Source organism: Lissotriton vulgaris, chromosome 8, assembly GCF_964263255.1.
Source record: "Lissotriton vulgaris chromosome 8, aLisVul1.2, whole genome shotgun sequence".
Lineage (NCBI taxonomy): Eukaryota > Metazoa > Chordata > Amphibia > Caudata > Salamandridae > Lissotriton > Lissotriton vulgaris.
Window position 1 is genome coordinate 1382672375 of NC_141696.1, and position 27558 is coordinate 1382699932.

A 27558-nucleotide genomic window follows, 5' to 3' on the forward strand; every position below is an offset into this window, starting at 1 on the left:
GGAAGAGGACCAGCTGCGGCCGATCAGCGCCGCTGAGCAGGCTGGTCCTCGCAGTCCCGCCTCTGGCCTTGGATGATGAATGAAGGTTGCTCTAAGGGCGTTGGTGCTCCTATGCACTTGAAAGGGCCAAAGAAACAAACACAGCCAAAGTCTGCAGCCTACGAGCGGCTCCCGCGGAGCGGGGGCCGCGAGGCGTGGCTTAACGGCCAGGAAAGACGCTAACAACCGGTACAGCACTCCCGACTGAACCAGTGGTGGAACCCAGCAAACGCTCACTCCGCAATCCTTTTGGCTGGTGTAGGGGGCGGGAAGAGGACCAGCTGCGGCCGATCAGCGCCGCTGAGCAGGCTGGTCCTCGCAGTCCCGCCTCTGGCCTTGGATGATGAATGAAGGTTGCTCTAAGGGCGTTGGTGCTCCTATGCACTTGAAAGGGCCAAAGAAACAAACACAGCCAAAGTCTGCAGCCTACGAGCGGCACCCGCGGAGCGGGGGCCGCGAGGCGTGGCTTAACGGCCAGGAAAGACGCTAACAACCGGGACAGCACTCCCGACTGAACCAGTGGTGGAACCCAGCAAACGCTCACTCCGCAATCCTTTTGGCTGGTGTAGGGGGCGGGAAGAGGACCAGCTGCGGCCGATCAGCGCCGCTGAGCAGGCTGGTCCTCGCAGTCCCGCCTCTGGCCTTGGATGATGAATGAAGGTTGCTCTAAGGGCGTTGGTGCTCCTATGCACTTGAAAGGGCCAAAGAAACAAACAGAGCCAAAGTCTGCAGCCTACGAGCGGCACCCGCGGAGCGGGGGCCGCGAGGCGTGGCTTAACGGCCAGGAAAGACGCTAACAACCGGGACAGCACTCCCGACTAAACCAGTGGTGGAATTTATAGATAATGTGTAGTAATTTAAATACATAATAAAATATAACAATTTTCCTTTAGGTGAAACTTTTTCAAATAAATGATTTTGAATTAAAGAGCTGTACCACTTTGTTTTATTTTGTGCTACATTTAAAATAAATGTATGAAATTAATTTACATTAGTATTTACCTTAAAAATGTTTTTTACTATCATTTAAATTTCAACACATTTTAATGAACTTCCCTATACTTCAACTTATGCCTTTCTCCCCCCCCCAGTTGTGGAGATCTGCACCAAGTGTGTGGAATGTAACACATTGTTGTAAGTTACTTGTATTATAACCTTTCAGTCTTATTACACATGCTTTCAGACTCTCGCCCCAAATCCTAGGGGGTAGAGAACTGTATGTTTACACTTTGCAGTAACGTTGCACTCGGTAATGGTGCATAGCCCAAACTAATACATTTACTAAAGTGTAAGACAACATTTACATGTGTAGATTTACTCGTGCATAAATTTACTTATGTGACCAATCCAAAAAAATTACATTACATAAATGTTCTTATATTTGTAGAATGCTTTCTTCTGATTTCTCGGTTTTATTTTCCATATTTTCAATTGTACTACTCAGTATGGGGCTTATTTATGAGTACCATGTGACAATTTTGCACCACTGTTGCGTCACTTTTCATGATGCAGTGGTGGTGTAAACAATGCACCACGTTGCGCTTTATTTATAAGGTGATGCATCTAGGCTGATGCGTCACCTTGTAAAGCCCTGCGCCACATTATACCTGCGTCAGGTATAATGTTTGCAGGGTGGGCGTTTCCACACAAGAAAGGCTCGAAGGAGTGGCGCAGGATGCCACTGCATCAAAACCTTACGCCTGCCTCATAGCAGGCGTAAGGGTGAAGCAGTGCTATGTGTATGGGCCTGCCTCATGCATTGCTGGAGTTGTGTCATGCTTACAACACAACTCCAGCAATGCGTGAGTGTTGCGTCGACAGATACGCCAGGATTCCTAACACATCTGTCACTCCTTGCAACATGGATCACCTTACAGTAAATACGTCACATCCATCGTGTCGCAAGGAGGGTGCAGTGAAAACAGTTGCATTGCTGGTTTCACTTATCGATGCAACTGCTTTTATTAATAAGCCCCTATATGTTTCAAAGTTCACATAGAACCGTATTGCATACCCTTTTTTTCATTGATCATTGTTGTCAATTCCTTCGTTTAATGTCACTTAAACATTAAAGCAGAGAAAAGATGCAGCCAGTGCCGGCTCGCAGAGGGAGTGCTCTAGGGCAGTGGGGCGCGGCTGGGGAGGGCCAGGGTGGGGGGGTAGTGGACTCCGACATACGGCAGAACGGAGTAAAGTAAGTAAATAAATAAATACAACAATTTACCTTGGGCTCACTGCACCGCTGAGTTGGGGATGCAGCGCGCACAAGGTAAATAGTTTTTCTTATTTATTTACTTACTGTACTCCGTTCCACCGTATGTTGGAGTCCACTCCGCCCCCACCATGCCCCTCCCTCGCCCCGCCTCATCACCCCCACAGCACTACCTCTGCAAGCCGCCACTGGATGCAGCATGTAGACCTGGTATCCCATTTTAGTGGGGGTAGAGATGAAATTCTGACAGCCTTTAAATCATTTTCTGTTATTATTTAACACTGGAATAAAAGAAAATGCTTTCTTTCAAAGAAAACTGTTTGTCAAGCAACGTTACAGGCAAAATCATATATAGACATCCATACTCTATTGCAACGATTCCAAGCAGGCAAAGGAAACTCATTGTAGTGACCATCGAAAAAAGAGACCATCAAAAAAGAGAAAAAAAAACTGGGGTATCTTTAAAATAAACTGTCATATGATAGGACCCAAAGGCGGGACTTTTAAGCCTTGAGAGGGCCAGTGTAAGAGGAAAGATATTTCCAGTATACTTACCACAGTGTTCAGACGATACTTTTGAAAATTAAACTCAAGATAATTGTGCCACTTGAGTTCTAATTCCAGAGCAATCTCTCTTCCTGGTAGGAAGTAACATTATCCTGGCATCACTATTTGAACCTCAATGATCATTTTATAGACCTAAGAGCATAACCGGATTGTCGGTAAGGCTGGTATTTAGAGTGTTAGCACTGCACCCGTTCCGGATCTGTGGAACCCTTTGCCTACTACTGCAGATGTTCTCACTATTATCTTTCAGTGATTGGTCTTTTTTTACTTTTTTTAAAAAGGGAGAATCTCATGTAAAGTTCTTGGTTTTTATATACGGTTTAACTATTCTGTTTCTAATTTCGAATGTGGCTTGCACGTGGGAAAAGTAGGCACTTTTAGTTAAGAAAAATGGTTGACAAAACATTTTGCATACACCAGTGTCACCTACACTAGCAAATGAAAAAATGTGGTTCGAAGCATCTGTGACAATTCAATGGTAGAGATGGAGCTAGCAACTACGGCACAATGTACAAATGGTCCCTCTGACACAGTCGGAAATGGTGGAAAAGGGTTGTAAAATGATTGTCCTCATGGCAGGGTCAGAGCTGGCTACTGGGAAATTTGGCGACATTTGTGAGTATTTGTAAACATTTCACATGACTTTTTCAATAACATACTGATCTGTATATTCCACCCAAAGCCATCTAGTTTCTCTACAAAAATGATGCTATAATTACTAATGTGAAAAGAAAATCTAAGAAAAGTTTTACAAAAGCGCGTTTCACCAATGTCCAAAGCTGTTGTCTGCCCTCCTACAGTTAACAGAGTTAATACTCGAGGATTGACGTGTCAAAATCGACTATTTTCATAATACTCAATTACTTTTTTGGGGATTCATAAAACTTCCAAGCAGTATGTTATTACGCGACACAGATATAGTCTACAATACATTGATATACAATTTTTGCAGACTCATGGACAGTGTGAATTTCCAGAATAACCCAGTGTTTTGTTGTGCTGGTAACTTTGGATCAGAATTTAGATCTATCTTTCAGTTTCAGCAGTGGTAATTGAGATGCTAAACCACATTTCTTTCAAGGGGCCATCTTTAGCTTCATCATTGCATAGTTCTAAGAAAATAGGCCTGCCTGACTGATTCTCCATCATGTAGCATTGTTTCTGAGCTAAAAACCCATCACTAATAGAGACTGGTGGAGCATCTAGCACAACACATGGTCATTTGCCATTGCCATGCTGATCATTAAAAGACTCCGATGAGTATCCAACACAACACATGATCTTTTGCCATTGACACAGTTGAGTATCTAGCACAACATATGGTCTTTTGCCATTGCCACACTGATCATTATTAGAAAGATGAGAATCAAGCACAACACATGATCTTATGCCATTGCCACGCTGATCATTAATAGGCACCAATGAGAATCTAGCTCAATATATGGTCTTTGGCCATTGCCAGCAATACCGTACTTGTAATTCTTCAATGCTTTTGCATTTTTACATGAATCATATTGCTTGTATGGCATTTCAGAATAATTTTCTAGTAGGAATCTAATGCTCAATTCAAGAAGCTATTAACATCTAACTTTAACGTAGATTTCTGTTAAAACTGTTATTCTTAAAGAGAGTCTTAAACTCACCTTTTAATACAGAAAGATCAGCCCTAGATAGCCCCGTGGGCAGGGTGCGGTGTAACTAAAAGGTAGGACATGTACTTTTAAGTTTTGGGTTTTTAGACATATTTATGTAGCACAAACTCGACCTGAAGGTATTGGAGTACTGTGCATGTGCACCAATTACATTACACAAGGACACATTTATTTTTGGTAGGCACAGGGAGAAAAAGTGATTTGCCTAGAATCACAGGATGTTAAGCTCACGCCGAGAGTCCAACCTGGTTTCCCAGCTCTAAAGTCAGCACCTCTGGCCGTTGGGCATCCACATGTCCTGGATGTGACAAAGAGCTAACTTCGTTTGTCACTGCTGGGAGGCCTATTCCTCTCATGGGCTAGCATTGGGAATTCCATAAAATACCTTTAAGCTGTAATTCCTGATTAGAGCGGAGTAGCTAAATCATGTTTCATAGCTCTGTCATGGTAATGGTAAATCCTCTTTAGTAGTAAAGTTGGATTTGACATTACAATTTTAGAAATGTCACTTTTAGTGAACATTTCTCTCCCCCTCTTGCCCCGGGCCTCAGAAGTGGGGTTTGCAGCTGTTTTAACTCTTGGGGGCCAATTACGATGTTGGTCAGATGAGGGTCTGACCAATATCATTGCCGTAATGGGACCATCCGACAACGAGTCAGAGGTCCCATTCACTGCATTAGGATGCGACCGCCAGCACAGCGGTCGCAAGCATGGCCGTTATTATTGCAGCATTTGCTGGTGGTCAGTAAAGGGCCGCAGCACAAGCCACAATGATAAAGGGCATGTAAACAAATATCCATGCACCTTGTGGCAGGCCCCACATAGATGTTTGGGGAGGCACCAGAGGTACCCCCCAGGCCTCATAGCGGAAGCCGCAGAGGGATAGGTGCCCTGCTAGGAGCCCCCAAAGTCAATTTCCGACACCTTTTCAATAGTGGTTAGACCGTCAATGAAATGCTGTCAGAATGGGACATTGTAATCCCTATGGCAGTGCCTGAGCAGGCACCACCCTTATTGTAGGGAATTATATTCCAACTGAAGGTCGAACGGGCTCCTTGAGCCCATCAGACTCATCGGTTGGTCTTTCCGCAGCTGCTTCCGAAAGCCGTGCATCATAATACGGCTGTTGGACTGTGGCAACAGATGCCGGTCGGATTGCAACCAACAGGCTGTTGGTAGCGATCCGATGAACATCATATTCGGCCCCTAGATGTTGACACAACAGCGACTTTATGGTTGTGGGAACCGGTGCATCACCCTTCGATGGCAACGCAGTGGCTGCTCGACAACAAAGTTTCCAATGCTGACAACTGCGATCCCACCACCGAAATACGCCACCCTTCGACGCTGACGCCACGGCTGCTCTACGACAACGTTTCCAGTGCTGATGATCGCAGTACTCCCACCAAAACTGCTCAATGATGACGCAGCACCTGCTGTTCAACTTCACTCGACGACGACACGGGACCCCCTTTGCGTGACTCAACGCCAACGCATTAGGCACTCAACGTTGACCCTTGCTCTATCGAAGGTATTTCTTTAGCTGGACCTGTGTGAGTCCTGTAGCCGGCCTGCCCTCCATCGCAGTCATCCTGAGCTTTGGATTTACCCCGGTCTAGCGCAACACCATTAACCTTTTAACGCTATTGACCTATAAGCACTGTTTTGCAATATATAAAAATGTATCTCGACTTCTACTGATTGGATTTTTGTCTTTTTGGTCTTGTTTTGCACAGATAAATATTCTCCAATGTTCTAAACATGTGTGGAGTCTCTTTGTGGTGTTTTCATTATGTTACTGTGTGTGTGTGTGTGTGTGTGTGTTGCACAAAAACTTTACACATTGCCTCTTTAGTTAAGTCTGCCTGCTCTCTGCCAAGCTACCAGAGGGTGAGCACAGTTTACTTTAAATTGTGTATCAGTCTTACCCTGACGAGATTTTTTGGTCCCTACTTGGAAAGGGTGCAAACATATGCCAGCTAGAGACCAAGGGCCTCATTTATAAATCAGCAATACGGCGAGCGCAAGGTAAGTGTTTTTTAAATTTTATTTTATTTAATGTTACTTATCCCATCGTCTGTTGACTTCCCTGCCCCAACCCTGCCTCACCGACCACCACTCTCACCTGTGCTGGCCATCATTGACACACACACACATATATATTCACTGGAAATTTCTAAAATGTTTAAAATTCTATTTCCTAACTAAAAAGTCCATGTAACCTTTGTTTTTTTCAGTGAATTTCTAAGGTTTTTACAATTCTATTTCCTAACTATAACGTCCCTGTAACCTTTGTTTTTTTCAGTGAATTTCTACCGTTTTTTAATGTTATTTCTAACTATAACGTCCCTCTAACCTTTGTTTTTTAATCAATTTTGAAAGCTTTTCGAATTTTAGTTTATGTGACATGGGGTTTTTAGAAAAATAGGACTAGAAGGGCGCGCTGCCTGGGTTGATACGTTACAGGGTGTGTGAAAGGTAAGATAGTCGTTTATGTAGTGCGTAAAGAGCAGACGGAAAAACACCCTTAACCGTCCAAACAAGTCAAAAGACAAAACAATGATACATAGCTAAGCTCTCGCAACTACATTTGTGTTCATCCAAACAAGGTACAATGACCAAAAGTTCAAAAAGGAAACGCAGAAGCAGGTTCTTTGATGTAAGTCTTCTTGTCTCTGCAAGATGTTTAATTTTCTCCAGACTTGAGAATAATACAAACGCCGACACGTGTTTCGTCGTGTCAGTTCCCGGCGGTCGTCTCTCGTGGTCCGTACACGAGAGACGACCGCCGGGAACTGACAGAGGAGGGATTGCCTACAGCGGTACACCACCGCGAAAGAAACGTACCCGTTTCCTCTCTTGGCGCCATTTAAGAATCCCCTCCCGGCTTTCCGACATACACCATAGCGACTAGCAGTGCTATTCCTTCTTATGAAAATTACCAGTGGGATAAGACAGTTATTATCCTCAAACTGCAACTGAATATTGTATTACACAGCATCGGCTGTTGTATAAACTCACAGAAAACCCAGTGCTTGATACTGAGCTCTCAGAGGTCCAGACTTACTCCATCCATTCTTTGGAATTAGAGTGGAAGCCCTGAAGAGTCGTGTGACTCAACCGCACACGACGAAACACGTGTCGGCGTTTGTATTATTCTCAAGTCTGGAGAAAATTAAACATCTTGCAGAGACAAGAAGACTTACATCAAAGAACCTGCTTCTGCGTTTCCTTTTTGAACTTTTGGTCATTGTACCTTGTTTGGATGAACACAAATGTAGTTGCGAGAGCTTAGCTATGTAGCTTTTCGAATTTTAGTTCCTAATTGTAACCTGTAACCTTTGTGAATCGGTGTGTGAGTAGCTGTATGGGTCAGTGACTGGCTGTATGAGTGGCTGTATGGGTCTGGGTGTCGGTGTGTGTATATGAGTGGCTGTGTGAGTAGTTTTGAGGGTGCATGAGTGAGTGTTTGAATTGGATACGTGAGTCTATAAGTGGGTGTGTGAGTGGTTGTATGGGTCTGTGAGTGGGTCCATGAGTAGCTGTGTAAGTGGGTTTGTGAGCGGCTGTATGGGTCTGTGAGTAGGTGAGTTAATGGCTATATGGGTGTGTGAGTTGCTGTATGGATCTGTGAGTTTGTGGGTGAGTGGCTGTATGGGTGTGTGAGTAGTTGTGTGGGTGTATGAGTGGGTATGTGAGTGACCATATGGGTGTATGAGTGGCTGTGTGGGTGTGTGAGTGGATGTGGGAGTGGCTGAATGGGTATGTGAGTGAGTGTCTGAGTGTCTGTGTGGGTGTGTCAGCAGCTGTGTGAGTGAATGGGCCAGAATGGAACCTGACCCACTGCTTTATCCAACGAGAGTCTACAGTTTTGCACAAAATGCCTACCCAACCAGAGTACTTTCTATTGGTTAATTAGTAAGTGCTACCTAATTGGGTAATGTCTAGTGTATAATCTACACTATTTGTACCCTGACCCCATCTATTTGTTTTTTACTTTTTTGTTTGGGACTCGGCTGAGTCTGAGTCGCAAAATGGCTGCCAAAATTTCCTTACTTTAATGTTGGCAGCCAATCAGATCTCAAGACAATATCCCTCGGATACGTGGACAGTTTGTGTCTCTCGATATCTATATTTTTATCTTTAATAACTCCACAACTACTGAACGGATGTACTCCAAATAAAAAAAAACACTCGTTCTGGACCAAGATCTAGCTTTCTACCAAATCTGGTGTAAATCTGTTCAGTGGTTCGGACTGCAGTCGGGTCTAAAATCTCTATGGGAATTAACATGGGAAGCACACTTTTTTTGATCCCTCCCGTTTTTCTCAACCTCCACTTTAAGGATCACCCTAAAACTTTCCATGCACAGCTAGACCAAGTATATAGGTGTATATGTGTGTATATATACATACATACATATATTACCCAGTAGTGGTAGTCACTGGGTAGTTAGAGTTACTTTTCCATATAAAAAGTCTTTTTTGTCTGTTAATAATTTTTGAGCCGTGTTCCGGACCTTAACTAAACTTTCCAGAATAAAATGCAAATTCACCTTAGCTCTTTCCTGGAATGTTTTGGGGTAATCCCTCAAGTGGGGTCCAGAAACAAGGGGGGGTCAAAAAAAGAAAATTTCCCTATGCATTTTCCATAGACTTCTTTTGGCAGCGCTACTGCGAAAACTCTGGAACCAAATGACACCAAATTGGACAGGAAGCTAGAACTTGGTTTTCAGAATTGTGTTTTTTGTGATTTGGTGTAAATCTGTTCAGTAGTTTTTTGAAAAATTAAGGTTAAATTTTTTTTTATTATTTGGAGGGTTGGATCCGCGGGGCTTCCCCAGAGTCTTGGGGGAACGTCAATTCAAAAATATTGAGCCGGAGTGTTCTAATTTTCCAAAGGAGCTTTTTTTACCAAACCGCTTCTGTGGGAGTGAGCACTCTAACTGACTGTGAACAACACACATTTTTTTTTGTTGGCAGCCATTACAGGACTCAGAGACTTAATCGCCTGTCCTGAAGTTTAACAAAATAATAATATAATGGGACAGGGTAGGGATACCCTGCCTGCCTAGCCCTGTGGGGGGACCCAGAGGGACCCCCCCGGGCCAAAAGCAAAAAAACTGTTGGCATGTTTTTGACAATCCAGCAGGGCTCCGGCGGGATTGCAGCAAACACAAAGGAAAGAAAATGGTGGCCGCCATTTTCTTTGTGATATATATATATATATATATATATATATATATATATATATATATATATAGATATATGTATATACAACGCATTGAGGTGCAAGCTTTATGTCCTTAAAGATGGCCCCCATGTCCTTAGCCGATCGTGGCTTTATCATAATTTATTGCCGTACTAGTCGATACATGGCGCAATGTTACTTTGAAATTGAGAGACATACATTGTTTAAATTTTGTTTAAATATTGGTTAAACGTTTTTTCGCAATATGCTTGACAAAGTGTTGATTGTAGGAGATTTTATTTACAAAAGTATTGTGACTTTGCTATTTGGACATTCTAAGATGGCGCCTATGTAAGGCACCAAAACTGGTCCTTCGTTCATGTTGATGACAATGAAAGAAATGGTTAAAAATGGCTGCCACCAGTGTGCGAGAAACACTGAAGAAGGCGCGCAAGCCGAAACTCATTTGTTGTTGCTTGGGGATTATAATCTTTTGTAATTACCCAGAGAGTGCTGGCTTATGTTCCGGAAAAGGGAGAATTATGAGCTTTGATATGTTTTACTGGACACCGCCTTGATGCCGGCACCCGTTTGTGAGTGCTTCCCATTCATGGTGTAAAGGGAGCAGAGATTTTATGGAGGAGGCACAGCCGCAGTAAATACAGGAGGAGATCGGTGTATACGACGCAAGGCTCAACTGATCGGAGGAGAAGTGGGGACCAGACGAGTCTTACCCTGGTGAGCAGTTTAAAGAATATACTGCGTTCATTGGGCAAAGCAGCAGAACGAGGGGTTTGTGACAGATACACGTATCCTCTAAATTATAAAACTGAACAGCAAAGGCATGTTCAGTGAGTCGGCACGCTGGGAGGCGGCAAAGGACATGTTTAGAAAACACACAAGGGAAGGGCAATCAGGCGCGACCAATATACCAAAAACAGACAACAACCTAAATATGAAATTTACGAAACTGGAACGAATGTACGAGAGAGAGATGCGCAAGTGGTGGGAGGCAATCTCTCTTCAAAGTTTTATCGATGATGACAGGGTACCGCCTGGGCTGCGCATTTATACTGTGCCAGCCTACGAGGACTCTTATTCGCTCTTGAAGAATGGGCTATGCATACTGCGCAGTTCAGTAAAGGAATGTTAAACATTCTAGTTAAATTCGCGTGGAACGACAGAGATAAGGCCCTCAAAGAAATTCAAGAAATGGAGGACGAACTACCTAAAGAAGAAGATAAGAATACATTGGAAGAGCTTAAGGAACAGATGAAGAGATGGTTAATGAAATATGCCATCCTTTTACCGTTACCTTGTTGGGTGCAGACTACCCCCCTCCCCCAACAGCCTTTTTCCTTTTCTTCCCCCAATTTAGAGTGCACATGGTCCTGGCCCCCGGCTGAGCTCCATGCTGAGTTGTTCGCTAAAATCAGGTGTAAGCAACTCCATTTTAATGTTTTTTATTCCTTCACCACTGTTTACGCCAACTCTGGTTACAGTACTTAGGCCTAATTTCATATATAATAACGCACATTGTGAAACCGGCCACACTTTCACTGCCCGCCGCTGACGCCAACACTACCGCCTTGTCCGTGGTCACCTCTAGGCACCCAGCGCGGCCTCACTAAATGCTTTTAGCCCGCTACAAGGAGCCTTTACTTAAATGTTATGTTTGTCCTTTTTACCCCATACAGGTGCAACTCGAGAAGAAACACCTCTTGCACATATAAGCACCGTACCGTGTGCTTTACACACAGGGCACCGACAAACTCATACTAACTCCTGTAACACCCTACACATATAAGGTCCTCATGAAAGCCAGTAGAAGCAAAGGCCTGGCTGAAACTAGTTGACCGCACAGGACGTCGGAGGCCATAAGCCTAACGTGCACGTCCGATAGCCTTTGTTTTTATTGACTGCCTGGGGCCCACCATTAAAACAGTCTCTGGGACACCCAGGACAGTATTTTGAACCTCACTCAGAGCACACTCACAGCACCCTCACGAACCAAAAAAATCCGCTCCGCAGTAATCTGGCATCGAAGCACACCAGAGGTACACTCGGTAACTCGGGTGGGGCCCGATGAAGAAGCATGCCACCAACTAGGTTGGTGGGTGAGGGCCTTCATAAAACCTAATGGTTTTCCTCCACCCGCAGACGTACAAACAATTTAAACCAGAGCTAGTTCTCATTGATTGCTAACATATAAACTGGGGAAATGGACTAGCCTCTCTAGTTCTCTTCTCTCTTTTTGATTACAGCAATAATACAGTTGTCAGACAGAAGGCATTATGAGAGATCCACCAAAAAGTATAATGCCAGTATCAAAGACTACCACTCCCTCATAAAAAAATGGTATGATAAAAACATGCTGGGGACAGAGAAATATTTGTTTTTAAGAAACCTGAACCCCATTACACCGACATTCTATCATATTCCCAAACTTCACAAGAGCAGCAAAGATCCTCCTGGCAGGCCTATAATATCCCCACAAGGAAGCCTAACGGAGCACTTATCGATGTTTATTGATCATTTTTTATTTCAAGCAGTGTTATAGTTGTCATCGTATGTAAAAAACACTAAAGACTTTTTAAATCAAATTGAGGCATTGAGCTGGGATCTATCCTATAAGCTAATGATATTGGATATAACTAGTTTATATATCTGTATAGAGCACTCCAGCGGACTAAAAGCTATCCAGTTCTACCTAAGTAAACGTCCTTTCAAATATGCAGTGCACAATGAGATGTTACTGGAATTAACTGAGTTCTGTTTAACTAATAATATTTTTCTCTTCCAAGAGGATTACTACAAGCAGATCTCTGGTACTGCGATGGACACTTGTTTCGCCCCCAGCTCCGTAAATCTATTCTTCGGCTGGTGGGAGGAACTGGTGCTCAGGTCGCACCAGGGAGTAATGGGATCAGGTGAGGCTATTGCCTGGCACAGGTATATTGATGACCTGTTTTTGGTCCGGAGGTGGACAACTTAATCTGCTTTTGAATACATAAACATTTTAAATGACAATACCTTAAATCTACATTTCTAAGGCAAGGTTAGATCAGTGGCAGTGAACTACCTCCACCTTAGGATATTTGTAGCAGATGGCAGATTGAACACAGCCCTATACAGGAAACCTACGACCGGAAACTCGACACATCATACGTCCAGCAGCCATCCACCTAAACTAGTACAGAGTATTCTGTACAGAGATCTTTTGAGACTCAGAAGAAACAGTTCTAGAAACTGTAATTTTGAGGAATGCATTACCAGGTTCAAGAATAGAGGCTACAACTGTATTCTCTTGGCAAAAACTTTGAAAAGGGTAAGGAATATCCCAAGACAGACCCTGGTACATGAAAACAAGAGGCGTAGAATAAATCAGAGTGAAGGAAAATTTAGAATGATTACTACATTCTCAGATGAAGCCACAACTCTAAAAAGAATTCTTAAAAAGAATTGGCATATTTTGAGGACAGATATTACCATCAATAAAAACATACCCAATGGTCCACTAGTGACTTTCAGGAAAGCAAGCGCGATCAGGGACATGTTAGTTCACAGCCATCAAGACAAGGGCATACGTAGGGATGGAACTCTCAGATGAGGGGGTTCTTTCCATGCGGTAAATGCAAAGCTTGTGAGAACAGCAAAAGGGTTCTGAGCTATACTATACCTGATATCAAAACACAAAAACACATAGCCAAGTTAATAAGTTATAATACGGCATATGCAGTGTATTACCTATCATGTTCGTGTGGATTAAGGTAGGTCGGCAGCACCATCCACCCAGTGAAAGTCCGCATTTTGGAACATATGCGGGCTTTCACAAAACAAGGCCAAACATATCCAGTAGCCAGGCTTTTTGCTAGGGTACATCAAATCAACAGGGATCTGCTGATGTACTTCGGCCTGGACCATGTCCCGGCTAATATCAGAGGAGGGGACAGGATTTTGAGGCTACATAGATTGGAGTCACACTTTATTATTGATCTGCAGACCAAAACCCCGAAAGACTTAAACAGTGGGGAGGAGCTAGGAGTTCATTTAAGTAATTGCAAGCCAATATTCGGCTAAATGATGTTTGTGTGTCGTAATCTGTCCTTAACAACTAAAAAATGTAGTTCAATATGAAGATGTGACCAGCACTATGACTGTCAAACAATGTTACAACCTTGAGCCAATACACGGCGATACATCGCATTGCAGGCTATTAAGCTGATACACCGCATAATTGTGGATATGTAAATGGTTTGTCCCTAAGAATTAAGGCTGTTTGGTCAGACTATGCCGATACACAGCACAATTATTGCAAGCATATACAGCGCATTTAGATGAAAGCTTGATGCCCTTAAAGATGGCCCCATGTCCTTAGCCTTGGTTAAAAATGGCCAGTAACACCCAAGAAGGCGCGCAAGCCGAAACGTGTTTGTTGTTGCTTGGAGGAGATTAAAATCTTTTGCAATTACCCGAGAATACAAAACCAGTGAAATTCCCTTGTTATAGTTAGTTCAGCTAACTATAACTCGCACCCCCACAATGCACTGCTGATGATGTCACATATTACATCACTCATGACATGGTCAGTGACATCACTGATGACATCACTGATGACATCTCAAATGACATCACTGATAATATCATCCTGTGACTGTGTGTTTCTGTAAAGTTTAAATATGTTTAATATATATAGGAAAAGGCGTATTGAAGAATGAGTGAGTGTTTAAGTGTCTGAATGGATCATTTAGTAGGTGCATGACTGACTCTATAAGTGAGTGATTAAACGTATCTTACTGAATGCATGGGTTAGTGACTAAACTGTGTGAATGTCTGTATCCGTCTGTCTGTTGATGTGTAAGCGGCTGGATGGGTTTGTGAATAGCTACATGAGTGTCTATATGAGTTATTGATTGGTTGTCTGAGTATCTGTATGGGTGCCTGAGTGTTTGTGTGGGTGGGGTGTGTGGGTGGGGTGTGTGTGCATAGATGTGTGAGTGGGTGATTCACTGGGTGCATGGTTTCAAGAGTGCATCTGTGATGGACTGTATGGGTGGGTGAATGTGTGTATGGGTGTGTTAGTGAGTGAATGTATATCTCAGTGGTACATGTGTGAGTAACTACATATGTGAAAGGCAGTATATATGTGTGTTAGAGTATTTAAATGGCTATAAGTGAGAGTGTGTGATTGTGACAGTGGCTGTATGGATGAGTGTGTGCTTGTATCAGTTATTGTTTCAGAGCATAAGAATGTGCTAGTATTTGTATGAGTAAGTGAGCTGGTGTGTGTTTCCCTGTATAGGTGAGTAAATCAAAGTGTGATTAATTGTTTGCCTGACTGATTAGGTGTGTGAGTACCTCTATGGATGAGTGGTGGTGTGGGAATGTCTATATAGGTGTATGAGTGCATATGTTAGTCTTTTACTGTGTGACCGTAAGTATGAGTGACTGTACGGGTGAGTGAGTGGATGTGTGTGTAGACCTAAGAATCAGTGAGTGGGTATGTAGTTATTGGTGTGTCGATGGTTTTGAGAATGGCAGTCTGCAATTTAGAGAGGATGTATCAAAAATTACATTAGGGTGTGAGAAGATGCTTGAAATTATCACATGGATGATGTCATCAGTGATGTCATTTGAGATGTCATCCGTGATGTCATAAGTGATGTCACTGACCATGTCGTTAGTGATGTAATATGTACGTCATCAGCAGTGCATTACGGAGGCACGAGTTATAGTTAGCTGAACTATCTATAACGGGGGAATTTCACTGGTTTTGTACGAGTGAAATGTCCAACTAAATATAACACCCCTAAAAGCTATGTTTTTTTTGTGAATTTCTGAGGTTTTTTAAATGGTAATTTCTCACTATAATGTGCCTGAAATCTTTGATTTTTTAAGTGAATTTCAAAGGTTTTTAAAATGCTAATTTCTAACTATAACGTGCCTGAAACCTATAGTTTTTTAACTGAATTTCTAAGGTTTTTTAAATGTTAGTTTCTAACTATGCCTACAGAGGTAGGATATGTGAAGAAAGAAGAAAAAACGCACAGAAAGAAGCAAAAGAAATGCAGAGAGAAGCAACAGAAGTCCACAAAGACGAAGAAAAGTGCAAGAAGAAGCAAGACATGTGCAGAAAGAACCAAGAGAGGAACAGAAAGAGGCCTTGTTGCTAAATCATCTCGTGCCCACAACTTTTTCATACAGGAACTGGTGGTAACTGACTCTGACTAACCAGGCCTAGAGCCAGTGCTATGCTAAAAGACACTTAGAATACAGTGAAAACACCTACATACACTAGGGAACACTATGCGTTGGGGTACCCCTGTGATTAGTATAACCTCCTCTGTAAGGCCCTAGTACATAATAGGGCAGGGGAATTAAAACTACCTCTAAGTCAGAGGTGCAGAAATATGCCACTTTAAGTAGTAGTCGCGTTTGCAGAGTGGTGGAGAAAGGGTGCTGGGCGTCCAACCAACGCTCAGGAATACAGCTGCGTAGGATTTACAGGAGGTACCAGGAGGGATTCTTGGCCCCCAAACTCCCTCAGGACTAAATTGGACTTCATCCCCCATCCTGTAGTCTGCCACGAGGCACGTTGCAGAGTGGTAGAGAAAGGGGGCTATGGCCTCCAAAGATGTCTTAGCAATCCCTCTGTGTGGGACTTACTGGAGGTAACAAGAGGGGTAGTAGGCCCCCAAGGAAATCCTTGGGGGCCAACTTCCCAAAATATTACTTCCAGTCAGTCCCACACAGCAGCATTGATAAGTACTCGTACCAGACCACACCCACTGTGCCCACTACTCCACAAAAGCGCTCCCAGGAAATGCTCTTGGATGGGGATTGAAGTCCCCTTCACTGCTGGGGGTCCTTTAGGGGCCAACTGGCCTACCTTTTACCTCCAGTAAGCCCCATGCAGTGGGATTGGTGAAAGGTAGACAAAGGCCATGCCCCCTTTTTCCACCACTCTGCAAACGGCCCCTGGCGCGTTGCAAGTTGGGGGATTAAGTCCCCTTGAATCATGAGGGTCCCTGGTGTCCAATTACCCACCAGGTACCTCCAGTCAGCGTCACAGAGCTGTGTTGCAGAGAGGTGTAAAAAGGAGCATGGCCTGGACCACCTCTCTGCAACGCAGACCTGTGATGCTTACTGGAGGCACCTGGTGTGCTAGTTTGCCCCAGGTGCCCTCAGGATTGAAGGGGAATTAATTCAACAACTTAAAATGTGCCACAAGGCTGAGAGGAGGGCCCCACTCCCAGAGATCATTTTAGGCCCTGGTTCGAGTATATTATTTAAGGGTAGTGGTGTGCGTGGTACCCCTCCCCAAGCCTATGTCCGCCCTGTGGACCTCATCCCCTGGGGCCAAAACATGCAAAAAATGGAAGAGGGGGCCCACTCACCTAGCCTTTGTAGACTCCGAGGACTTCATCCTCTGAAGCCTCTTTCCCTTAAAAATGGAGGATGATTGCGCGGCACCCCTACCTGAGCCACTGAAGGCCCGGGGTCGCCTTCCCCACAGCTGAAATCTTAAAAAAGTGGAGAGGGACCATGCGGTCTCCTCCCAAAGCCTTTAATGGTCTCGGAGACCCCATCATCCAGGGGCTGCTCAGTGACTGCATCTTGTAGAGCCCAGCCCGGGAAACTGCAGTTTCCCTGCCTGCACTACCGTGGGCAGGGAAACATATGTTTGCTCCTGTCTGGCAGAAGCATTTTTAAATCCCCCACCAAACAGGAGCAAACTCATAGGTTTCCTCCCAACTGGCAAGAGATTTAAAGATGCTCCCCCCGGCTGGGAGCAGACATGTGTACTGTTTCCCTGCCCGCACAAATGCGGGCAGGGAAACAGAACACATATTGCTCCTGCCTACAGGGAGCAAGCATAAATAGCTGCTCCCTCCGGGCAGTAGCAATGTTGGATCATGCACCTCAATCCTTGGGCCACACTTCCAATAACAATTTAAATAGAAGTTAAGCATTTCCCCTTCAGAAAATACCTCGCATGTTCAGCACTCTAAACATCCGTTCCTCCATCCAGCAAGTTCCTAGAAGTGCTTCAATTCACAGAGACATTCTCTGTACATGCTTAGTTCAAGCATTAATTCATAGGGTCTATCAACTAAATTCCATTAGGGGTCTGTGAAGTCTAATCTCTGCTTCCCACGTGATAACCTGACAATACCTATAGATAAAAACTGAAGCAATTTCAGTACAACATTTTTGAATATTTCTCTATTGATCTGAGCAATGCATTGTCCTTCTTTTAGTTGTAAGCTTTACTTAACAAATTCTGCACTTACCTTTCTAGATTAGCAAATTTTTTCTCTGTTTGAGAATGCGCTCATGTTTCTTACTTTGGTGTCAGGCCGCGTATTAGTGCTTGTTAGTTGATTGTATGGAATACATAAACCCACAATACTAAAACAAGCTTTTAATTACTGAAAATTATCTTTCTAATTTAATTGCAGTAATGGGTAGGGAGGGAAATGACCAAACGTTTTACTCAAATAAATAAATCTGGTATTCGTAAAGCCCGAACTAATCACCCCAAGGAGTCAAGAGGCTCTGGGGGCCCTCGGGGAAATTAAGTGAGCTACTGCCCAGAGTCACATGATGCTGAGCTGAGCTTCCACCAGTGCCAGGGATCGAACGGCGAGCCCAGCGCTCCGGAGTCAGCCGCTCTGGTCGCTGCGCCACACCTCTCCCTTTATGAATTACTTACTTACACCATCATACCTATTTACAGAATTGGGACAATTGTAAAAGTGTGCTCTATTACATTACTGCACACTTCAACCATTACTACACAGGGGTCTAGAGAAATGCAGAAATAGTGCATTGGATCATTGATTTTCCACGAATGACTTCTACCAGCACAAGGCTAATGGTAAACAATTAAACTAAATGTGCAATTATTAGCTGATAATCTGTTGTGCTACCATATCACTTTATTTAACAGAAATCCAAGGGCCTAAAGAAGAATATCCTGCATATTAGGATAGGAATTGAAGGTTCGTTATTAATATCACCTTCAGCCATGTTCATTATTTTTACAGTTGTTCGGAGATTATGGTGGCTAAACATTGTTACTGACTCACACATCAAGAGCACTAGAGGTTTTTTGTCGTACATCCTCCAATATCAACTCAAAACCACATGAGATATGGCAAAATGTGTATTCCTACGTTTTTTCTGGAATTACAAGACTGTATTCAGTGAAGGTAAGAGGCAAAAGAGATTTTATGGACTGAAACGCCTCAACCACTTGTTCGTGGCATGCTTAAATATCGGCCAGTCTGTTCCACCATGTTAGGATTATACCAACATGGTGGTCTCAACCTCATAAAGAGGGAAAACAGAATGAGGGCCTGATTTAGATGTTGGTGGATGGGTCACTCCATCACAACGGTGGCGGATATCCAGTCCACTGAAATATAAATACCATTTTATCATTTGGGATTTATATTGCGGCGGACGGGATATCCGTCATTTTTGTGACGGAGTGACCTGTCTGCAAATATCTAAACCAGGTCCCAAATGTTTTATGGTCATGATAATATAAAAAAAAACCTTTGTGTAAACCCGGGTGTTCCCTTATTTACTGGTACGCAGGGCTGGATTAAAAACAAAGGAGGATGTTACTGTGAGCCCATGTCTCAAGCATCCTCTCTACTTGTAGTTTGCCTAAGCATTGTTCTTGTCAGTTGTTTTCTCATGTCTCCGCCATTAGCTCCTGCACACCGAAAATGCTTCAGAAAATTATCTCACCTTTGATAAATCCCAGAAATACTTGCAATACTTGCAAAATATCTGGTAACCCAATTTCCTGACATTGTTTCATCACTGCAGTAACCTATTGAAACAGATGTTAATATTGAGTACTCAAATGATTACTGATGTGACGTGTTTCCTTAAGATTTGACAATTAGTTCTAGGATCATGATTCTAATGGAATGTTTAATAGGATCTAACTTTGCAGAAAAAGGTATGCATCATTTGGACACGATAACATTCTCTTGAAGTGAGGAGCACTCGTATCTCTGGACTAAGGTTCTCTGGATTTAGCAGGAAAATTTTTCAAGGATCCCTTTTTTTTCGCTTTGTGCACTTTACAAAGTTTCCCAGTTTACCATGGGCAAGATTTTCTCCACATTAACATATTTTCAAGTTAATTGTCACGTTATTATCAAACAGTACAGCCCAAAATAGCTTGCAAAGTGCATTACATGATTGACATTATGCAGAATTTTGTCTCAGGAAGCTTGCATTTTGTGACTTTTCTCTGCTCAGTGACATTGAAAAGAATAAAACAACTAGCAGTTTTTGGGATATTATTTAATGGAGATTTTTTCTAAAAGGTTAAATAAGGGTATATGGAAATTAAATCATCTCAAAAGTCATGATTTTCACTCCTATGTCCTGAAACAACAACATTTTGCAACTTTTGCAAATGTTTCATTGAATTTTACGAAGCACAGTATGGATATGGCTTCAATAAATGCATCATATAGATATAAATACATATATTGAATGACATTTTCGACTAGCACTAGCTACAAACCTTTCTTTACACACATGAATAGGAGGGTGGGTGTTGGGAACGAGTCAGTAAAATATATTGCAGCCTGAGGAAACATCCAAGTGACATCTTGGAGGTAGTAATTGCTTATCTTTTATATTTTGTCAGGTAACCAGAAAGCTATCCAGGATCTGACGTCAGGACCTTTCCAAAGGCAACCCTTCGGGTATTTATTTTAATTAGCATCCCGACCCTACCTTTGTTTTCTTTAGTCCTTGCAGACTCTGTCACTTCATTTTACTTCATTACTTTTACCAGGTGTTCATTTCATGACTAAAGTATTAACTCTCAAGGGTAAACAGCTTTGAGTCATAAAATAAGCGTTTATTGCTGTAAGCTAATTGTACAGTTAATATGCTTTCTATTTGTTTGAAAACAGTGAAATTGGAACAGAAAGGAGATGGTTTGTTACATTTTAGATTCAGATGTATGCCACTCACAATTATTGTATTTTACTTCAAGACTGAGCAATCATTCAGAGTATCAAGTTAACTTGAGGGGTAATACTCTGAGGGGAGATGCTGAATTACCCCTGTGTTTATTGCTCATGGCCACTGAATGGAGGTGAACTTTCAGTAATGTCGTGAACAATGTTACCAAAATTAAGTAAATTTAAGCCATGATGTAGAAAGCTTTGTGAATTGCAAATAAGTTCCAAACAGATTTGTCGATGTTGTTTGTTTAATTGTAGTCCATTGGTAGACACTGGGCACTATCTCCAGAGGAGGGGGGCAAAGACAGGATTGGGGACACACAGCTGCAACCTGGCAACACAAGGGACCAGGAGGAAGAACAAGCAGACCTGGGCAGGGAGGACTACCCCCTACTGTAGCCACTTCTTTGTATATAGTTAGGTAAAAATTGAAGGAACTATGAAAGTACATATGAGCGGTCCGAGGTCATTTGTGCAGCAGAGGTGAGACATACTATCTGGTGATGAAATCGAGAGGAGCCACACAACATCTGGTGCAGCAGTGGCGCCCTATGACAGAGCCGTGAATACAGCACTAAACAGGGTCATGTGAGAGGCTTGAGAGTGTCACAGAAAATCAAGCACTACTCACTGGAGAGGATGCAAAGGCACTGCCACATACAGGAAGGAAGGAACGACCCAGCAGGTGGAGTGGCCGGAGCACCCCTAGAGTCATTGTGGCTGCTCACCTGGAACACGTGTGCCAAAGGACGCTACACAAAGAAGCCACGAGAAGGTCATGTGGCCAGAGTGAAATGGAAAGAGAAGTAAAGCACGTGCTGATCTAACTTCATGAATTCCATAAGAAGGTGATGGTCGCCTGTACCTCCTAACGGAAGAGGAGACTCCTGATGGACTATGATTTCTAAATTGTTCACAAGTCTGTTCATAATTGTTCAAAGCCCATCTGTCTACATCCCAAGACATCCTCTCCCCCACTCCAACACCAAGCCATCATTGACAAAAAAGTACATCAACTTAGTATTGCGTCAATCCTTCCCAGCCTGAACATTCATAGGGGAACAGGTGCAGAAGTCACAAAAGGATGTCACATTGGGGGACATGAAAGACACCATGAAGAAATAACAATCGAGACACACCAACACTAAGAGTGGATATAGGGGCAGGACGGACAAAGAAGTAGAGCTAGCATTCAATTATTCGAACTTGCCACCTCTGTCGCAGTGCAGGGAAGCCCCAATGGTAGAACAACTGTAGATGTCCAAACACCGGACACATTCTGGCCAATGTAGGTGGCTGACTTCTATAGGCCACTGGAAACTGGGTGTACCTACTTGGAGTCACTGAGGAATATTCACATTTTCCCCTGGTGCGCGAGGTCGCAGCCACATCACTGGCTGCCATACTACCTGTAATGGACAAGGTTTCTCAGCATGGGGTGTCCTGTTTATACTCAAAACAGACAAAGGCCCTCCTTTGTCAGGGGGATTCGTTTTGCAAATTCATGTAGCATCTGGGATACACAAAAAAGATCATGCTGCTTTGACCTCAAGCCAATGGTTTATCAGAGTGGTTTATAGCAACAGTGAAGAAAGTTGTGCAAAGAGCCAAACTAACCCACATATCAAATGGGTGAGCCATTTGTCAGGTCATCTATGCGTTTCGCAATACACTGTACAAGTTCCACAAGAAAATGGCTTTTGGAAATGGTGCTTGGAAGATAATGTCAGACATGGCTCTCATAGAAAGAAGACAACCCCCCCCAAAAGACTGCAACATCATAGCAGCAAGCTACCAAGAAGTCAAGGTCAGCATAAAGAAGCATGCTAACATGCGCTAGACGGTGACTTCCACCATCAAGCCTGCAGATTGTGGCAGTCCAGCAATGGTGGTACTGAAAATCAGATGCTCAATTTCTAGCAAATACAGTGACTGCCACCCAGATCAAAGGCACTATAGTAGTCTCACCAACTGCCTCATACTCAATACCAATTACATTCAAAACCATTCTACAAACCAGTGGAGGAACAAAGTTTCTATACAAAGAAGCCAAATAGTCAGCACAAGCATCTCCGCCTCAATCAGACGTGGTGGCTCCAAACTCATTGATGCACATGTCATCTGGGCAAAGAGCTAGAATAAAATAATGGGCATGGCCTTCACGCAGCACCCATCATCAGGAGACCCAAGTGGTTCAGTGAACAAATATGACAGCCAGGATGCACCTGGATCAGGAACCATGTTCTCTCTCTATCTACTCTCTCCCTCTCCCTCACACACACACACTCTCTCTCCATTCGTCTATTTTCTCTTGGTCTGTCGAGTTGTTTCTTTCTGTTTGTATCTTCCCCACTGTCACCTTCCAGTCATGAGGATCTGTTTAGCGGTTCCTGGAGAAAAGGGTAAGGACGGAAAGTGGGGTCACAAACTCACATGGAACCAGGAAAAATGAAGGAGTAGGAGGAGGATTTAGCAGACCCAGGCAAAGAGTAGGTCTCCTGTCATAGACCCTTTTTGGTATAACGTTATAGAAATTACTAAAGAAACTTCATCAGTAACTCTATGCGGTCCGAGGTCATCTATGCTGCTGAGCTAAGATGTAATTGGTGCCATGAACACTACACACAGTGAGGTCTAAAACATCATAGTATATTAAATAGGAAAAGTAAACAATCAACAAAACATGACTGGAAATTATGATTACCGAAAAACTCTTCTACATTGCACTTTGTTAAATGTATGTATGAAAGATTTACAAATGGCAAAGTCACAAACAGCTACTGGCAGTTGAAAATTACTATCAAGTGGAGCCAGGTCGTGATCAGGTGCAAAATCTAAAAGTAGATCGAATATGCAACATAGGCTTTCAAAATGGCAGCCCTCGATGGCACAAAAGACAAATGTGCATTAACATTGTTCAATACTGGAGGAGTAGGGAGAGGATTTTCAGGAAGATAGCCATACTCTTTTGCCACACAGAGGAGTATATGTATGGCTTGTGCAGACATAGCTGATAAGTAAGTAAATAAGTAACCATCAAAAAACTTCAGACTGTGCTAGGCACTCATACAGTATGCAGATGGGTCATTCTATCACAAGTGTGCACGTCATGTGTGCACTGCACTTACAAGCATCATAAAGATACGAAGGCATAAAAACTGTGACTGGTAGCATCATTCTGACTACCCTATATAGGCTAGGTAGAACAATCTTGGATACTACGTACAGAATTTCCCTGCAAGTACAACAAGGTGATGGATGAAAGGTTTGACTGAATCTCAACTATGGCAATCACTCGGCCCACATCCCAATCCACCATGTTTTCACCCACCGTGTATGCTTATTATATAATTTAGAGTCGCTTGAGGTGGGATGGGTGTGCCCAGATGTGGGTCCAATGCACAATGTGTCATTGAAACTAAGCTAAGCTATCACAGGCAGAAGAGCCCTACATGCAAAACCGGTTTTAGGTTGTTTGTGTTCTGGTTCAGGAAGGACCTGACCTGGCCTGGCAGTTTAGGCTGGATTGTTCCCATTGGAGCAGGATCAAGACTGATTTGCATATGGATTTAACCAAACTTAAGTGGCTTGGTGGGCAAGATAATGATGGACTGGGATGCGGCCCGAGTAATTACCAGTGGCTGAGATTGTTTCCAGCATTCCACCAATCACTTTTTTATATACTTTAGTTTAGGCTATGTGGATGGCCCACACATCTTGAAATGTCCCCTTTCCGGGAGGGAGCGCATCTTCAGGAAGAAGAATAGTCAACAATCCCTGAACATACAAGTGGTATGCAGAATTCTCAATACTGACACACTACTATTATATGATTTGCAACTGTGCCCTTATGACAGGCGAGTGAGCGGAGAGCTGGTTGCTAGACTTATGGCTGTTAGGTAACTCATTAAAAATTGTATTGGGAGACACCCTTTTAACGAAAAAGGGAATGGGTTTGTAATCAACAAATATCAAAGGGTTCCCTTTTCCTAATTTTTAGTAGCAGATGAGACTAAATGAATAGTCCCCCTGCTGAACCTTGTTCTATGGTAACACGTGAGTATGGTCAATGTTTGGAGTTACACCCCACAAAATAACAAATTCACAGATTTAACATTGGTCTAGCAATTCTAAGCAATTCTATTACAACCCTTAAGTATTCCTATTTAGAAACAACTTTCAACAAAAATGAAGTAAGGAAAGGTTTTGCATTTTATATTCAAAATTTTTATTATAAAAAGAAGAGCTAATCTGTTTGTTTATCAGAATTCTGTTAAAAACAATTTTTCATACAATTTATTTAAAACATGACATTACATATTATAAAAAACAATTTGAAAAGCAAGAAAACTGTCAACGCGGCGTTTTGGTGAAAACGTTGGTCACCTTCTTCAGGACAATGCTTTCTTATATTAAAAACAATTTTTAGATACAATTCATGTTGCAGCTTGACTTAAATGTATGATACTGGAAACCTGTTTTTTGTTTCAACTGTTCAGTAGTATTTTAGGGCTGGATGTTTCTATGTGTCCAACTCCACCTGATTTCTTCCTTTTCTGTTAAAAAGTGGATATTGGTTGTTATACTCCACTCAGTTGAAGTATCTTAGGGCGATACTATTCATTCCTCTTTCTAGTATCTTCACAGTCAATGGTCTATATTATGCTGGTTTCCTTTCATCTAGTTAAAAACTTGTTTCCTGATCAGTTCTGGAGGACTCAAGTTCTATTATATATTATTTTTCAACTTCTTAGAAGGAGGGTCGTGGTCCCATTGGATTATTTACTTAAATGCATTGATGTAAGCCTTCTTATTTGTAGTTTGACAGCATCCAATCCTTGCCTGATTTTAAGTTTTCAGGATTGTTGTATTCTCCCAGATTCTCTTCAACGACCGTCCTCCGTCAAAGGGTCACTGCAACTGAGAGTTGCATATTCTTTGAAATATGGATATCTCCAAAGCTGGACCAAAGGGCATAATCTTAAACCGATATGCACGTTCTGGAGTGATGAATGACATGAGATATCTTGAATCAGGTTTCAAATTAATTTGATGGTAAGCAGAGGTCAAATCTAACAGTGTCAGATATTTGCCCCTCTTCAAGATGCTAAACATCTCTGTAATGTTGGGTAAAGGATGGCAATCTATCCAAATTTTTGAATTTAGGTCACGTAAATCCACGCACATTATTAACAATCCATTGGCCTTGTGTGCCAGAGCCACTGGTGATAACCAATCCAATTCTTCAATAAATCACCCCGTTTACACAATTTACCCAACTCGCATCTCAATTCAGAATGCAGAGCCATAGGTACGGTATCCATTTTGACTGCTAGAGGTTGGGCATTTTTCTCAAGGTAAATTTTATGCAGCAAAGCATTTTACTAATCCTAAAGTATCCTGAAATACTTCTGGAAACACATCCACCCACTGAGGATATACACAGAGCATACTAACTTATATTCCTTTCTTAACAGCACTTTTTCTGAATTGTTGGAATATAAAATTATTCCCAAATTCGTTTAAACTTGCCATCCCAATAATCAGGAATCATCCTTGGCAATATACCCAGCACCAGAAACGAAACTATCCTTAAGCACAAACTTTGCATCAAATTCTCCTAACATTAATAGGCTTTCCACCATAACCAACAGAATGAATGAATGACTCAATTCGATACCATGAAATTGTGTGGTCAATATCGTTTCTGCTAAAAGGCTATAAGGTGATCCCGAATTAGCCATGACTCTTACATTGACATCATTGTAAATGTAAATGTATTGCGATTTATATAGCGCACGTATCACCCGAAGGCATCAAGGCGCTTGCCTTGGGAACCCGTCCTGGTATTCCCCTGTGAGATAACCCCAGCAGGGTATCCACAAGGTGAAAGCCAGGCATCCCGCCGCGAGGGGCCATAGTGGAGATTAAGCAAGCTATTGCCCAGAGTCGCAGAGTGTGAACCCGTGAGTCGAGTAGGCACCGGAACGAGAATTATCGAGTCCGTAGAATTTTTGAGCCCAAGACCCGCCGAGGCGGGGAATTGAACCCTGGTCCAGGACTGATCTCAGCTTCCAGGTCTGCCGCCTCTAACCCCTGAGCCACACTTCTCCAATTCATGTTGCAGCTTGACTTAAATGTAAATTTAAGTAAATTTAATTTGATGTGTACCTGATAAAAAGGTTGTCTAATAGCTTCCTTAGACAATGTTAACACAGTTATTTTCCTGAGAGGCCTTTGTGTTATTAACCAATACCACTATCTCATCCTCACTGGACTATTTCTCCACTGACTAGTGAGTGATTCTTATGAATCTTTCTGTTCGAGGTTTTGATGAGGACCTGCAAACCTTGGCAAAGTGCCCTTTCTTCTTGCATTTAGAACATATAAGATCAACAGTGGGACAACATTGGGCATTCCCCAAATGTGATTGACTACCACAACTGCAACACTTCAAAACCCTGGCTTTTCTGTTTTTTATCAACTTTTTACCTCTTTTAATAAGCAAAACTGGCTCAACTGGAACACCCCCTGAATGATTTTTCCCCTTATCAATAGACATTAACGGCATACAAGATGTGGTACTTTCAATGCTGGAGGCAATATTCATGGGCTTTTCTAATGTTAAATCATGGTTATAGAGTAGTCCTTCTTGATTTTTCTTACCATTAACTTTTTTTAACAAGCTTATCTCTAATCTGTTGTTCTTCAAATTCTTTATATTCACACATAGTGAAAGAATTCTTACGCTCCCACAAAACTATGGTTTCTGCAGGCAGTTGTACTTTCCTGTAAAATGTGTGCCTTTCCATTGTTAAATGTTTCCTTGCTTTAAATCTTGTGTCAAGTGAGATAGGTTCTGACGAGTATTAATCTATATTGTCACATTTCC